We start from the raw sequence: 17,552 nt of genomic DNA on the forward strand, positions 1-17,552 counted from the left end.
ATCTAAAAACTTTAACATCCAGGGATTGTAGTTTTCTTTCCAGCACCTGTGTGAATATCTCTGTACAGTACTTACAACATAAAACCCCTCAATTCACTATCTGTATCTGCAGATATAGGGAAAGGTTTAAAGTTCCATGTCCTTTTGCTTCTTAGAGAAAGCTCACACTGAGCCAAAATTTAAAAGCTGGAATGAGCCAGTTATATGAATTTGGGTTTTTGGAAAGGGGATGACATACATTAGGGTCAAAAGGGGCTCCTATCTAAAACAGAACATGCAACACTGGCTTGAAGCTAGAAATGGAAGCAGGCAATCCAAATATATTTGGCTAAGAACCTTAGTTTCTATGACACAGAGATCTTTATAAGTCGAGGGACTATGACACATGAAAATTATGATAATGATTCAAATAATCTCTTACATTAGTCTCTGAGCACAGTGTCTAGCACCCATTGAATACTTTTATTGAGCATTCAGTAGGTGCTAGACACTGTGCTAAGAGCTTCACAGAATGCATCTCATGAGGCTCTTTTGTTAAAGGTAAATCTCAGGTATTCATTCATTCACTTGACATATATCCATTGGACATCTTCCTGTCGTACATAGTGAATCCTACATTGTCACATATCCTACACAAAAATAACTTACAATCTAGTGTGAAGGTGCAGAGGTCAAAAGATCTCAGGAGGGACAAAAACCCTGGTTATGTGTGTCTGTGTGCACATGAAGGTATAGGTGGTGAAGGAAATCTTTACCAAGATGGTAATATCTGCAAAAGAAATAATCATCAGAGTAAACAGAAAACCCACAGAATGGGAGAAAATATTTGCAAACTATGCATCTGACAAAGGACTAATATCCAGAATCTACAAGGAACACAAATCAGCAAGAAAAAAACAAACCTATCAAAAAGTAGGCAAATGACATGAATAGATATCTCTCAAAAGAAGATATACAAATGGCAAACAAACATGAAAAAATGTTCAACTTCACTAATCATTAGGGAAATGTAAATTAAAACCACAAAGATATCACCTTACTCCTACAGGAATTGCTGTTATTAAAAAGCCAACAAACAATAGATAAGTATATATATTGGTGTGGATGTGGTAAAAAGAGACCACTTTATACACTGCTGGTGAAAATGTAAATTAGTACAACCTCTATGGAAAACAGTATGGAGATGTCTTAAAGAACTAAAAGTAGATCTGCCATTTGATCCAGCAATTTCACGACTGCATATCTACCCAAAGAATAGGAAATCATTACGTCAAAAAGACACCTGCGTGCATATGTTTATTGCAGCACAATTCACAATTGCAAAGATATGGAACCAACTTAAGTGCCCATTGACTAATGAGTAGATAAAGAAAATGTGGCATATATACACCATGGAACACCACTCAGCCATAAAAAAGAACAAAATAATGTCTTTTGTGCAACTTGGATGAAGCTGGAGGCCATTATTCTAAGTGAATGGAAAACCAAATACTATATGTTCTGACCTACAAGTGGGAGCTAAGCTATAGATACACAAAAGTGTACAAAGTGATATAATGGATTTTGGAGACTCAGAAGGGGGAGGTTTGAGGGGGTGTGAGGGATAAAAAATACATATTGGGTGCAATATACACTACTTGAATGACTGGTGCACTAACATCTCAGATTTTACCACTATACAATTCATCCATGCAACCCAAAACCACTTGTACTTCAAACGCTATTGAAATGAAGAAAAATGTTTAAAGAAGATAATGTCTGAAAACACTGAATGCTAAAGTAATTGTCTTCAAATTGTTGATCAGTTCACTGGTTTTGAAATCAGCTGGGTGGAGGAAGACCTGCATTTTGTTTTAAATGATCACTGAGCCCACCTGTTTGCATCAGGAGACTCTAAGAATCCAGACATGTTGCTTGAGTGGAGGTGTGATCCAAACATTTTTGCCAACCTGATGGAGCAAATAAACCCAAGCCTTCTTGCAAAAACCTGAGGAGCCTCCTGGGAGAACTCAGCTTTGTCAAAAAAGGAGCCATGCATGATAAGCTTCATGTAGTGATTCTGAGTTCAATGTGGCAAGTGCCACTTGAGTTTGTCTGGCCCTGCTGTGGATGTATGTCTGGGTTCTAGGGAGAGAGTAGGATAAGAAAAAAACATTGAAGGGATTATCAGCTAAGCTCTGAGGAGGGGACACAAGAGCCAGAAAACTTTACATTATCATTATTAAGGTGATCCCATTACTCCCCAGAGGCTACTGGGATCAACAAAGTGTTGGTTACATATAAATGAGAGAAGGAAAAGAAATGAGAGAGAATAGCAAATAATAAGACAAGAAGAAAACACAAATAAAAAAACAAAATTGAATAAATCTGGCCACATGCTTGAAGAGTCAATAGTAGTCTGACCCAAAGCAATCTATCCATTGAGTTGACACCATTATTGTATGCTTGTACCTTTAGCAAGATAAATGAGGAATATACACAATGTCTATAACATGCTGATGAGATTATGTTTATTAGACTAAAAGACTGTATTTTCTAAGTCAAAATGCATCCTACTCTGAGGACACCTCGCATGATAGGGATGAGATAAAATGCTTAAGGTACTAGTTTAGGGGTTTTGAGCACATCAATATGCAAACCATCAAAAAGTCTATTTCCATTTGCTCTCCACTTCTAGACCAATTTCACAGGCAATTTTGTTGGTTATTATTGTAATCTATAACAACTGAAAATGGTTTCTCCATGACCCTCTTTCACTCAGCATCAAGATTCCAATCAATATCCTATTTCCCCTAATATTCATAGGAATAAGTTCCCAAAAAGAACTTTGTTAGATACATATCTGTGTCATTTGGAATTTTTAAGGGTCTGTGTGCCCAGCCCAAGAAAATGATTGAAAATATACTTAAATCTAGCATAATGACCAAAGTCCTAATCCCTAGAATAGACCTGCCCTTCCAAGAAAATCACAGGTCTGTGCTCACCCATAATTTGTTGAGATAATTTATAGAAAATTGCATACCCATCTCACTTTTGCAAAACTAAGAAACACATTTAAAAGAGAAAGGAGTAAAAATAAAACATTCATTCTTCTCATTCTCTGAGAAATTACCAATTCAAAATATTATTCTGCTTTCGGTGTTCTTTTCTTTTCCTCTACAGGAACTTTGGGCTAATGTATATTTATGTCTTAAGCAGAACTCCCCTGCCTGTCCAAAACAGAAAAGAAAGAAAAAGGGGGAAGAAATATTTGAGAAAATACAATAAGCAAAAATAAGGGTTTTGAGTACATATAAATAGAAAATAATGTCTTTTCAAAATAAAACAGAAATTAAATTTATTTTATAACATCTATAAATATATTTTACTTGAAAATGTTACTTCTGTTTATGCACAGGAATCTCTCCTCTAGGATTTTGTCCTCTAGGGAGTTTTCTGTGCTCTACCAGGCTTGGTAGCTCATGAGGCATTTCATTAGACATTTCAAAATTCAGTGGAATTTATCTCTTTCGCCAGGCACAGAGAGAAATAAAAAACTTTCTTCAATAGGTCTTTATACTTCATATTCTAATACAGGATATACAAAAAGTAATCTTTCTCAGCTCTAACATCTGGTATATTTTTAACCATAGGCATCAATGAAACAAAAAAAAAGTTTAAGACACAGTTAACTCATTATAACCACCTTCTCAAATATTTATATGTGCAGTTTGATAGAATGTAAGCTAAAGATTCTGGAAACTTAAAAACATACAAGAATCTATGCCTGGCGAAATCTATATGCCATTACCTACCTGAACCTATTGTTTGCAGACTACTAATCATTTATTTGAGATATCCAATGCAATTTTAATTGCCCACAACAACATCTTTAGAGTCTAAAGTTAAAATATTGACATAATGTATTCAAGAATATCATAAGGGGAAAGTGAATTAACCATACATTTGATACATATTTATTAGTTGCCTATTTTGAACCATATTCTGTAAGTCAGGAAGATGAAAAATGAATTCACCTATAAAAAGCTTTAAATGGAATGGGCAAAATATGAATCACGTACATGAAAGCATTAGTGATATGGTTTGGCTCTGCGTCCCCACCCAAATCTGATCTCGAATTGTAATCCCCATGTGTCAAGGGAGGGACCTGGTGGGAGATGACTGGATCATGGGGGTGGTTTCTCCCATGCTGTTCTCCTGATAGTGAAGGAGTTCTCATCAGATCTGATGGTTTAAAAGTGGCAGTTTCCCCTGCACTCTCTGTCTCTCCTGCCAACTTGTGAAGATGTGCCTTGCTTCCCTTTCACCTTCTGCCATAATTGTAAGTTTCCTGAAGCCTCCCTGGCCATAGAAAACTGTGAGTCAATTAAACCTCTTTTCATCACAAATTACCTAGTCTCAGTAGTATCTTTATAGCAGTGTGAAAACAGACTAATACAATTAGTGACAAATTAATATTGTATATTTTCATTATACTTTGTATAGTTAAAAAATACAATGTAATATTTTGCAATGTAATAAACTACTAATTTTTTCTTGCAGCAACAAACAGAAAAGTGGTTGGGACTTACCAACACAAGCTGCCATGGATCATTGTCTATCTGTATCAGAAATTAATGCTTACACATGCATATGCATTATATGTGTGTTTTTCAAATTTCTGTGATAATAACAAGTCACCTGGGGAACTAGTTTTTCTTATAATAGGCCCTTTTAAGACATACTGAAATGAATTTGCAGAGGAACTGGAGAATCTGCATTTTTAACAAATGACTCCTTTGATTCAGATTAGGCAGGTTTAGAAAACACTACACTCTACAATGCCATGACAATATTATTATTCCCATTTTATAGTTGAAAAAACTAAGGTTAGAGAGATAAATTAGCTACTCCAAGGACTCCCAAGTTAGGAAAAAGCAATCTGACTTCCAAAACCTTTGTTCTTTTCACCGTACTAAGCTTTCCTTGTCCTCTGAGAAAATAATTGGGTGAGATGTAGAAACATGGAATTAAAACACTTATAGAAAAATTTATTTCTATTGCTGCTTACAAACAATGTTATAGGAAAAAAACGTGAAGATGGCAGATAGGAGGCAGGACTAGCTTGCAGCTTTCACTTGGACAGACAGAGCAGTGTGTGGAGACTCACATTGTAAACTTTTGCTCCAAGAACTACCGCAGGAACATACCAGGAAAGCCAAGAGAATCCACAGACTCTTTGAAAGAACTGGATCACCACGGCAGGCTCCCTGAGACACCGAAAAACTGTAAGTCAGCTTGCTTTCTCAGCAGGAAGGCTCGCGGTCTAGGGCAAGTTCTCAGCCCTGGTCACCAGCTGCCTGGAAGTAGACTTGGTGCTGTTGGTGGGGCATGGTGGGAGTGAGACCAGCCTTTAGGACTGTGGCTGCGTGGGAGTGGGGTGAGGCCTGTAACTGCAGCTTTCCCCTACTTCCCTGGCAACCTGTATGACTCAGCAGAGGCAGCCCTAATTCCCCTAGAAATATTATTCCATTGGACTGGGAACAAAACCCCATCCCCCACAGCAGCCACAGCAGACCCCACCCAAGGAGAGGCTGAGCTCAGGCATGCCTATCCCTGCCCCAACCTGGTGGTCTTTCTCTACCCGACCTGGTAGCCAAAGACAAAGATCATAATCACTTGGGAGCTCTATGGCCCTGCCCATCACCTGAGAAACCTGAAGGCTTAACCAGGTGTCCCTAGGGCAAGTTTGCATCCTCCCTATAAGAATGCAGCTATGTACTCTTCAAAGTGCCACCTCCTGGCTGCAGGCCAACCAACACAAAACCAGCATACTAAACAAAAACACAACTAAGAACCCACACAGAGTCCATTTCATTCCCCTGCTATCTCCACCAGAGCAGGTGCTGGTATCCACAGCTGCAAGACCTGAAGATGGATCACATCACAGGATTCTTTGCAGACACTCCCCAGTACCAGTCCAGAGCCTGGTAGCTCAGTAGCTTACTGGGGACTAGACCCAGAAGAGCAAAAACAATCACTGCAGAATGGGGAAGGGGGAGAACACCACATCAAAGCAGCACTCCATGGGACAAAAGACTCTGAACAGCAGCCCTTGAATCCCAGATCTTCCCTCTAGCATAGCCTACCCAAATGAGAAGGAACAAGGAAAACAATTCTGGTAATATGATCAAGCAAAGTTCTTTAGTACCCCCAAAAGATCACACCAGATCACCAGCAATGGATCCAAACCAAGACAAACCTCTTAATTGCCAGAAAAAGAATTCAGAAGGTCGATTTTTAAGCTAATCAAGGAGGCACCAGAGAGCGGTGAAGTCCAACCTAAAGAAATAAAAAACATACGGGATATGAAGGGGAAATTCTTCAGTGAAATAGATAGCATAAATAAAAGACAATCTTTTGTCTGGAAATCAAAGACACACTTAGAGAAATGCAAAATGCACTGGAAAGTCTCAGGAATAGAAATGAACAAGTAGAAGAAAGAATTTCAGATCTTGAAGACAAGGCTTTCAAATTAACCCAATCCATCAAAGACAAAGAGAAAATAATTTTAAAAAATGAATAAAGCCTCCAAGAAGTTTGGGACTATGTTAAACATCCAAACCTAAGAATAATTGGTATTCCTGAGGAAGAGGAGAAATCTAAGTTTGGAAAACATATCTGAGGGAATAATCAAGGAAAACTTCCCAGCCTTGCTAGAGATCTAGACATGCAAATACAAGAAGCTCAAAGAACAACTGGGAAATTCATTGCAAAAAGATCATTGCCTAAGTACAATGTCATCAGGTTATCTAAAGTCAAGATGAAAGACTCTTAAGAGCTGTGAGGCAAAAGCATATGTAACCTATAAAGGAAAACCTTTCAAATTAACAGCAAATTTCTCAGTAGAAACCCTACAAGCTAGAAGGGATTGGGGTTCTACTTCTAGCTGCCTTAAACAAAACAATTATCAGGCAAGAATTTTTTTCCCAGTGAAATTAAGCTTCATAAAAGAAGGAAAGATACAGTCTTTTCCAGACAAACAAATGCTGAGAGAATTCACTACTACCAAGCCAGCACTACAAGAACTGCTAAAAGGAGGTCTAAATCTTGAAACAAATCCTCAAAATACACCAAAAAAAAAACCTCCTTAAAGCATAAATCTCACAGGACTTACGTAACAACAATACAATGAAAATAAAGGTATTCAGGCAACAAATAGCAGGATTAACAGAATAGTACCTCACATCTCAATACTAACATTGAATGTAAGTGGTCTAAATGCTCCACTTAAAAGATGCAGAATTGCAGAATGAATAAGAATTCATCAACCAAGTTTCTGCTGTCTTCAGGAGATTCACCTAACACATACAAACTCACATAAAAAGGTAAAGGGGTGGAAAAAGATATTCCATGCAAATGGACATCAAAAATAAGCAGGAGTAACTATTCTTATATCAGACAAAACAAATTTTAAAGCAACAGCAGTTAAAAAAGACAAAAGGGCCCGATGTGGTGGCTCACACCTGTAATCCCAGCACTTTGAGAGGCCGAGGCAGGCAGATCACCTGAGGTCAGAAGTTTGAGACCAGCTTGGCCAACACGGTGAAACCCACTCTCTACTAAATATACAAAAATTAGCCAGACATGGTGGCAGGCACCTGTAATCCCAGCTACTCAGGAGGCTGAGACATGAGAATCGCTTGAACCCAGGAGGCAGAGGTTGCAGTGAGCTGAGACTGCATCGTTGCACTCCAGCCTCAGCAACAAGAGTGAAACTTCATCTCAAACCCCCCCCAAAAAAAAACAAAAAATCAAAAATAAAGAGGTACATTATAAAATGATAAAAGGACTAGTCCAACAGGAAAATATCACAATTCTAAATATATATGTGTCTAACACTGGAGCTCCCAAATTTATAAAACAATTATTACTAGACCTAAGAAATGAAATAGTTAGCAACACAATAATAGCGCGGGACTTTAATACATGACTGACAGCACTTTAATACATGACTGACAGCACTAGACAAGTCATCAAGACAGAAAGTCAACAAAGAAACAATTGACCTAAACTATATCCTACAACAAATGAACTTAACAGATATTTACAGAATATTCTACCTGACAACTGCAGAATATACATTCTATTCATTAGCACATGGAATATTCTCCAAGATAGATAATATGATAGGCCACAAAACAAGTCTCAGTAAATTTAAGAAAATCAAAATTATATCAAGTATTCCCTCAAACCACAGTGGAATAAAATTGGAAATCAACTCCAAAAGTAACCCTCAAAACCATGCAAATACATGGAAATTAAATAATCTGCTCCTGAATGATCATTGGGTCAACAATAAAATCAAGATGAAATTAAAGAATTTTTTGAACTGAATGATAATAGTGGCACAACCTATCAAAGCCTCTGGGATACAGCCAAAGTGGTGCAAAGAGGAAAGTTTATAGCGTTAAATGCCTACATCAAAAAGTCTGAAAGAGCACAAATAGACAATCTAAGGTCAAACCTCATGGAACTGGAGAAACAAGAACAATTCAAACCCAAACCCAGCAGAAGAAAATAAATAACAAAGATCAGAGCAGAACTAAATGAAATTGAAACAAAAAAATACAAAAGTAATGAAACAAAAAGCTGGTTCTTTGAAAAGATAAATAAAATTAATAGATCATTAGCAAGATTAACCAAGGAAAGAGAGAAGATCCAAATAAGCTCAATTAGAAATGAAATGGGAAGTAGTATGACTAATACCACAGAAATACAAAAGATTATTCAAGGCTACTATGAATACCTGTATGCACACAAACCAGAAAACCTTGAGGAGATGGATAAATTACAACCCTTCTAGATTAAACTAGGAAGATATAGAATCTCTGAACAGACCAATAATTTCATGTGCATCCATGTGAAGAGACCACCAAACAGGCTTTGTGTGAGCAACAGGCTGTTTATTTCACCTGGGTGCAGGCGGGCTGAGTCCGAAAAGAGAGTCAGCGAAGGGAGATAGGGGTGGGGCTGTTTTATAAGATTTGGGTAGGTAAAGGAAAATTACAGTCAAAGGGGGGTTTTTCTCTGGCAGGCAGGAGTGGTGGGGGGGGGGGTCATAAGGTGCTCAGCGGGGGAGCTTTTGAGCCAGGATGAGCCAGGAGAAGGAATTTCACAAGGTAATGTCATCAGTTAAGGCAGGAACAGGCCATTTTCACTTCTTTTGTCATTCTTCAGTTACTTTAGGCCATCTGGATGTACATGTGCAGGTCACAGGGGATATGATGGCTTAGCTCGGGCTCAGAGGCCTGACATTCCTATCTTCTTATATTAATAAGAAAAATAAAATGAAATAGTGGTAAAGTGTTGGGGCAGTGAAAATTTTGGGGGTTGGTATGGAGAGATAATGGGCGATGTTTCTCAGGGCTGCTTCGAGCGGAATTAGGGGCGGCATGGGAACCTACAGTGAGAGAGATTAAGCTGAAGGAAGATTTTGTGGTAAGGGGTGATATTGTGGGGTTGTTAGAAGAAACATTTGTCATATAGAATTATTAGTGATGGCCTGGATATGGTTTTGTATGAATTGAAAAACTAAACGGAATAAGACAAGGAGAAAAACAGGTATTAAAGGACTAAGAATTGGGAGGACCTAGGACATCTAATTAGAGTGCCTAAGGAGGTTCAGCACAGCCCTGCCAGCAAAGATTATTTATTTACTTTAAGCAGGAGTTAAGAGTGGCGGTTTGGGGATAGCACCAGGAGATATCAGCTGTGATGGCTTGGAGAAACAGTTTACCGGCAGTATAAACAAGAGCAGGGCATTTAGGAGTAGTTGAGAATGGTGAATAGGAGTATGACTAGACAGAAGATAGTAGGGATGACAAGTTTTTGGGGGCAGAAAGCTAAACTGAGGAATTATGTCTGACAGAAGGGAAGAAATGACCACGGTGGCCTTCTCAGACCTTGTGGGAAAGGCCTCTACCTATCCAGTGAAAGTGTCTACCTAGACTAAGAGGTATTTTAGTTTTCTGACTTGGGGCATGTGAGTAAAGTCAATTTGCCAGTCCTGGGCAGGGGCAAATCCCCGAGCTTGATGTATAGGAAAGGGAGTGGGCCTGAACAATCCTTGAGGGGTAGTAGAATAGCAGATGGAACTCTGAGAAGTGATTTCCTTGAGGATAGATTTCCATGATAGAAAGGAAATGAGAGGTTCTAAGAGATGGGCTAGCGGCTTGTAACCTACATGGAAAAGGTTATGAAATGATGACAGAATAAAATGGGCCCATGAGGCTGCAAGGAGATATTTTCCTTGGTCTAAGAACCATTTGCCTTATGTGGGAAGAGATTGACAGGTGGAAGGTTCAGCGGGGGAATAGGTGGGAGTGACCAATGTGAAGGAGAAAAACTGGCCGTGAGAGACAGATGTTGGAACACTAGCTGCTTGTCTAGCCACCTTATCAGCATAAGCGTTGCCTAGAGCAATGGGATCTGATGCCTTTTAATGGCTCTTGCAGTGAATGACTCCAGCTTCTTTTGGAAGTAAAGTGGCCTTGAGCAGAGTTTTTATTAAAGAAGCATTAATGATGGAGGACCTTTGCGTAGTGAGGAAACCTCTTTCAGCCTATATAACAGCATGGTGGTGCAGAATATGGAAGGCACATTTAGAGTCAGTATAAATATTGATGCGTAGTCCTTTTGCAAGAGTGACGGCCTGAGTTAAGGCAACTAGTTCGGCTTGCTGAGAGGTAGTGGAGGGGGGCAGAGCGGTAGCCTCAACGATAGATGTGGAAGATACTATCACATAACCTGCCTTTGCTGGTGAGTGGCAACTAGGCCTGGTGGAACTGCAATCAATAAACCAAATGTGATCAGGGTGAGGAACAGGGAAGAAGGAAATATGTGGAAATGGGGTGAATGTCAGGTGGATCAGAGAGATGCAGTCATGAGGGTCAGGTGTGGTATCTGGAATAATGTAGGAGGCCGGATTGAAGTCTGGGCCAGGAACAATGGTAATTGTGGGAGACTCAACAAAGAATGAGTAAAGCTCAAGGAGCTGGGGAGCAGAAAGTATATGCATCAGGTGTGAGGAAGAAAATAGATTTTGGAAGTTATGAGAGCTGTAGAGAGTGAATTGCACATTGTTTGTGATTTTGAGGGCCTCTAAAAGTATTAGGGTGGCTGCAGCCACTGCACGGAGACATGATGGCCAGCCTAAAACAGTAAGGTCAAGTTGTTTAGACAAAAAGGCTACAGGACGCGATCCCGGTCCTTGTGTAAGAATTCTGACTGCACAGCCCTGCACTTCAGCTGTGTGTAATGAAAAGGGTTGGGATGAGTCAGGGAGAGCTAGGGTGGGGGCAGTCTCTAAAGTTGTCTTCAAGGAATGGAAAAAGGAGTGGGGAAAGGATTTAGGATCTATGGGGTCAGCTAGGTTTCCTTTTGTGAGTTTATATAATGGTTTTGTTAGGATGGCAAAAACAGGTATCTAAAGTCAAAAGTATCTAACCATGCTTAGGAAGGAAAGGAGTTGTTGTTTTGTAGAAGGTGTTGGGGTTTGAGAGATCAGTCGGACACAATAGGCAGGGAGAGCACATGTGTTTTTATGAGAATTATGCTGAGATAGGTAACAGATAAGGAAGAAATTTAGGCTTGACTGAAGTAATGGGGGCTGTCTGTGAAGCCTTGCAGCAGTACAGCCCAGGTAATTTGCTGAGCCTGATGGGTGTCAGGGTCAGTCCAAGTGAAAGCGAAGAGAGGCTGGGATGAAGGGTGCAAAGGAATAGTAAAGAAAGCATGTTTGAGATCCAGAACAGAATAATGGGTTGTGGAGGGAGGTATTGAGAGGATAGGAGAGTATATGTATTTGGCACCACAGGATGGATAGGCAAAACAATTTCGTTGATAAGGCACAGATCCTGAACTAACCTGTAAGCCTTGTCTGGTTTTAGGACAAGTAAAATGGGGGAATTGTAAGATGAGTTTATAGGCTTTAAAAGGCCATGCTGTAGCAGGTGAGTGATAACAGACTTTGATCCTTTTAAAGCATGAAGTGGGATGGGATATTGGCATTGAGTGGGGTAAGGGTGATTAGGTTTTAATGGGATGGTAAGGGGTGCATGATCGGTTGCTAAGGAGGGAGTAGAGGTGTCTTATACTTGTGGGTTAAGGTGGGGAGATACAAGGGGAGGATGTGAAGGAGGCTTTGAACTGGAGGAAAAGGTGGCAATGAGGTGTGGCTGTAGCCCAGGAATAGTCAGGGAAGCAGATAATTTAGTTAAAGTGTCTCACCCTAATAAGGGAACTGGGCAGGTGAGGATAACTAAAAAGGAGTGCTTAAAAGAGTATTGTCTAAGTTGGCACCAGAGTTGGGGAGTTTTAAGAGGTTTAGAAGCCCGGCCATCAATATCCACAACAGTTATGGAGGCAAAGGAAACAGGCCTTTGAAAAGAAGGTAATGTGGAGTAGGTAGCCTCCATATTGATTAAGAAGGGGACGGACTTACCCTCCACTGTAAGAGTCACTGAAAGTGTCTGTGATGGTCCTGTAGGCTTCCGAGGTGATTGAGCAGTGTCAGTCTTCAGGTGCTAAGCCAAGAAGATCTGGGAAGGAGTCACTCAGAGAGCCTTGGGCCAGAGTTCCAGGGGCTCTGGAAGTGGCTGCCGGGAGAGTTGGATGGTCCAATTTCCAGTGGAGTCCTACACAAATGGGACATGGATTAGGAGGAATCCCAGGCCACAGGCATTCCTTGGCCCAGTGGCCAGATTTCTGGCACTTGTAGCAAGCTCCTGGGGGAGGCGGGCCTGGAGGAACGCCTGGCCACTGTGGTTTAGGTGTTTGGAAGTTCTTGTGTGCTGGAGATATGTCTGGGGTTTCTTTCACAGTGGAGACAAGGAATTGCAACTCAGAAATATGTTGCTACTTGGCTGCCTCTACTCTTATTGTACACCTCGAAGGTGAGGTTAACTAAGTCCTGTTGTGGGGTTTGAGGGCTGGAATTTAATTTTTGGAGCTTTATTTAATGTTGGGAGCAGATTGGATAATAAAATAAAATGCATATTGAGAATAAGACAGCCTTTTGACCCTTCAAGGTCTAGGGCTGTAACGCGTCTTAGGGTTGCTGCTAACCATGAACTGGGCTGGGATTTTCATATTCGATGAAAAAGAGCCTAAACACTAACTGATTTGGGAGAGGTCGGAAAAAGAAAAAGGAGCATTAACCTTGACTATGCCTTTAGCTGCAGCCACCTTTTTAAGAGGAAATTGCTGGGCAGGTGGCAGAACAAAACTGTAAGCCAGACTGCGTGTGAGGAGGGGAGGTGATAAAAGGATTATAGGGTGTAGGAGCAGAGGCTGAGAAAGAATTGGGACCTAGCTCAGCCTGGTGAGGAGGGGAGAGGTCAGATGGGTCTGTAGAAAAGGAACATTAGAAAGACTCAGCGATGCTTGGGGTAGGGACTGAGGGGACAGGCAGGAGGGAAAGAAGGAAGATTTGGGATGAGTTGCATTGGGAACAGACTAGGGAGTGACCGATGTGTAAAAGAATGCCTGGATGTCAGGCACCTCAGACCATTTGCCTATTTTACAACAAGAATTATTTAGATCTTGTAGGATGGAAAAATCGAAAGCACTGTTTTCTGGCTATTTGGAACCACTGTCAAGTTTGTATTGGGGTCAAGTGGCATTGCAGAAGAAAATAAGGCATTTAGGTTTTAGGTCAGGTGTGAGTTGCAGAGGTTTTTAGGTTTTTAAGAACACAGGCTAAGGGAGAAGAAGCAGAAATGAAGGGCGGAAGCTTGCCCATAGTGAAGGAGGAAGCCCAGAGAAAAGAGAGAGTAGAGACACAGAGAGAAGGGGTGGGGGGTGCTTGCCCCCACAAAAGTGGAGAAGGGGTAGAGACATGGAGAGAAGGGATCGGGGGGTTCTTGCCCTCCAGAAAAGCAGAGAAGGGGTAGAGACACAGAGAGAAGGGGTTGGGGGGTTCTTGCCCCCCAGAAAAGTGGTACTTACCACTAAGGGTGAAGGACCAAGGCAGGCATCCCCACGTGGTCAGACACCTCTGAAATGTGGGTGAATAATCAAGCAGGCATCCCCGCAATGATTAAATACCAAGGGAAGACTGTCTTCCCAAGTCCGTGACCAGCACTGGAGTTTTGGGTCCATGGATAAAAGATCTCCTGTCTCTACGAGAAAAGGACAGGAACTGAAATTAAGAGAAGGGAGAGATTGAAGTGTGGTGCCAAGATTGAAAGGAGAAAGAGGTTGAGGGATGGTGAGAGAGGTTGGAGAAGAGAGTAAAAAGAGGCCACTTACCTGATTTAAAATTGGTGTGATGTTCCTTGGGCTGGTCAGTCTGAGGACCTGAGGTCGTAGGTGGATCTTTCTCATGGAGCAAAGAGCAGAAGGACAGGGGATTGATCTCCCAAGGGAGGTCCCCTGATCTCAGTCACGGCACCAAATTTCACACTCATCCATGTGAGGAGACCACCAAACAGGCTCTGTATGAGCAACAAGGCTGTTTATTTCACCTGGGGGCAGGCGGGCTGAGTCCGAAAAGAGAGTCAGCGAAGGGAGATGGGGTGGGGCCGTTTTATAAGATTTGGGTAGGTAAAGGAAAATTACAGTCAAAGGGGGGTTGTTCCCTGGTGGGCAGGAGTGAGGGGTGTGGTCACAAGGTGCTCAGCAGGGGAGCTTTTGAGCCAGGATGAGCCAGGAGAAGGAATTTCACAAGGTAATGTCATCAGTTAAGGCCAGAACAGGCCATTTTCACCTATTTTGTCATTCTTCAGTTACTTCAGGCCATCTGGATGTATACATGCAGGTCACAGGGGATATGATGTCTTAGCTTGGGCTCAGAGGCCTGACAAATAACAAGCAGTGAGATTGAACTGGTAATTTTAAAATTGCCAACAAAAAAAGTCCAGGATCAGATGCATTCACAGCTGAATTCTGTCAGATATTCAAAGAAGAATTAGTACCAATCCTTTTTGATAGAGAAAAAGGGAATCTGCCCTAAATCATTCTACGAAGCCAGTATCACCCTGATACCAAAACCACAAAAGGACATAACAATAACAACAACAACAAAAGCTACAGATCAATATCCTTGATGAACATAGATGCTAAAATTCTCAACAAAATACTAGTGGACTGAATCTAACAGCATATCAAAAAGATAATCCACTATAATCTATTTGGTTTTATCCCAGGGATGCAGGGATGGTTCAACATATATGTCAATAAATATGAATCACCACAGAAACAGAATTTTTTTAATCACATAATCATCTCAATAGATGCAGAAAAAGCATTTGACAAAATCCAGCATCCCTTTATGATTAAAACCCTCAGCAAAATTGGCATAGAAGGGACATACCTTAAGGTAATAAAAGGCATCTATGACAAACCACAGCCAACATTATACTGAATGGGGAAAAGTTGAAAGTATTTCCCCTGAGAACTGGAACAAGACAAGGATGCCCACTTTCATCACTTCTATTCAACATAGTACTGGAAGTCCTGGCTAGAGCAATCAGACAAGAGAAAGAAATAAAGGGCATCCAAATCAATAAAGATGAAGTCAAACTGTCACTGTTTGCTGATGATATAATTGTATATCTAGAAAACCATAAAGACTCATCCAAAAAGCTCCTAGAACAGGTAAGTAAATTCAGCGAAGTTTCAGGATACAAAATTAATGTGCACAAATCAGTAGTTCTGCTATACACCAACAGTGACCAAACTGAGAATCAAATCAAGAACTCAACCCCTTTCACAAAAGCTGCAAAAACAATAAAATACATAGGAATATATCTAACCAAGGAGGTGAAAGACCTCTACAAGGAAAACTACAAAACACTACTGAAAGAAATCATGGACGACACAAACAAATGGAAATACATCCCATACTCATAAATGCGTAGAATCAATATTGTGAAAACGACCATATTGCCAAAAGCAACCTACAAATTCAATGCAATTCCCATCAAAATACCACTGAGGCTGGAGAATAGCGCCTGGAGGCAGGGAACATAAGGCCGATCCAGGCTGACTTCCTAGAACTAAATCAAATGGAAGCACTTAGCAATGACAGGAATGTGAATGGTTTTGTAACTTCACTCCATCCTCTCCACTTACACCATTTACACTTTGTAACTTCACATTCCTCGTCCTCTCCATTTACATAGATCATACACACCAAGTAACATCCTCTCCATTTACATAGGGTGCATTCTGAGTAAATGACTTTGTAACTTCACTTCATTCTCTTCATTTACATAGAGCATGCACCAAGTAACCAACGAGAAAACTCTAGAGAGTATCAAAACCCCAGAAAATTCTGTAACCGGGTCTCTTGAGCCCCTGTGCTTAGGCCCACTCCCACCCTGTGGAATGTACTTTCATTTTCAATAAATCTCTGCTTTTGCTTTCCTTGCTTTGTTTTTGCATTTTGTCCAATTCTTTGTTCAAGACGCCAAGAATCTGGACACCCTCCACCAGTAATACCATCATCATTCTTCACAGAGGTAGAAAAAAGATTCTAAAATTAATATGGAACCAAAAAAGAGGCCACATAGTCTTGCTTTTTGCAAGACTAAGCAAAAAGAAAAAAATCTGGAGGCATCACATTACAAGACTTCAAGCTAAACTATAAGGCCATAGTCACCAAAACAGCATGGGACTGGTATAAAAATAGGCACATAGACCAATGGAACAGAATAAAGAACTCAGAAAGAAAGCCAAATACTTAGAGCCAACTGATCTTCAACAAAGACATAAGGTGAGTGTCAAGCATGTCCGTGTGAAGAGACCACCAGACAGGCTCTGCGTGAGCAACAAGGCTGTTTATTCTCTTGGGTGCAAGTGGACTGAGTCTGAAAAAAAGAGTCCACGAAGGGAGATAGGAGAGGGGCAGCTTTACAGGGCTTGGGTAGGCAGTGGAAAGTTACAGTTAAAGGTAGTTATCTATTGTTAGCAGGGGAGGCGGTTACAAGGTGCATGGTGGAGAGATCACGGGACACATTGTCCAGGAGAAGAATGTCACAGGGTAGATTGATCAATTGGGGCAGTGCAGGAACAAGTCATAGTGATAGAATGTCATAAGGTGGGTTAATTAGTTAAGGCAGGAACTGGCTGTTTTACTTCTTTGTGGTTTTTTGGCTACTCCAGACTTCTTGGCTCCTGCAGGCCACCTGGATGTATATGTGCAGGTCACAGGGGTTATAATGGCTGAGCTTCAGCTCAGAGGCCTGACATTCCTGTCTTTTTATTTGTAAAATGTAAAGTTATAAGAGAAGATAAAGAAAGTAAAAGTTTTTACTGAGGGTTATTGGGGTAGGGGTGATGTTTCTCAGGGCTACTTCAGGCATGACTTAGGGGTGGCATGGACACCTAAAGAAAATCTAATTTTATAGCAAGTTGGTCTAGAAAGTTTATGTGTACAATTTTGTGTGCTTAACAAGGCACCAGTTAGCATATTTTTGAGTTTGGAATTGTCCTAATAGAAAAATTTTTTTAAAATAGCAATTAAGCATAATACCTTTAAGGTAGGTGGCAGTGAGTTTTTTAGGCCA

This window comes from Nomascus leucogenys, chromosome 11 (assembly GCF_006542625.1).
Source record: "Nomascus leucogenys isolate Asia chromosome 11, Asia_NLE_v1, whole genome shotgun sequence".
Taxonomy (NCBI): Eukaryota; Metazoa; Chordata; class Mammalia; order Primates; family Hylobatidae; genus Nomascus; species Nomascus leucogenys.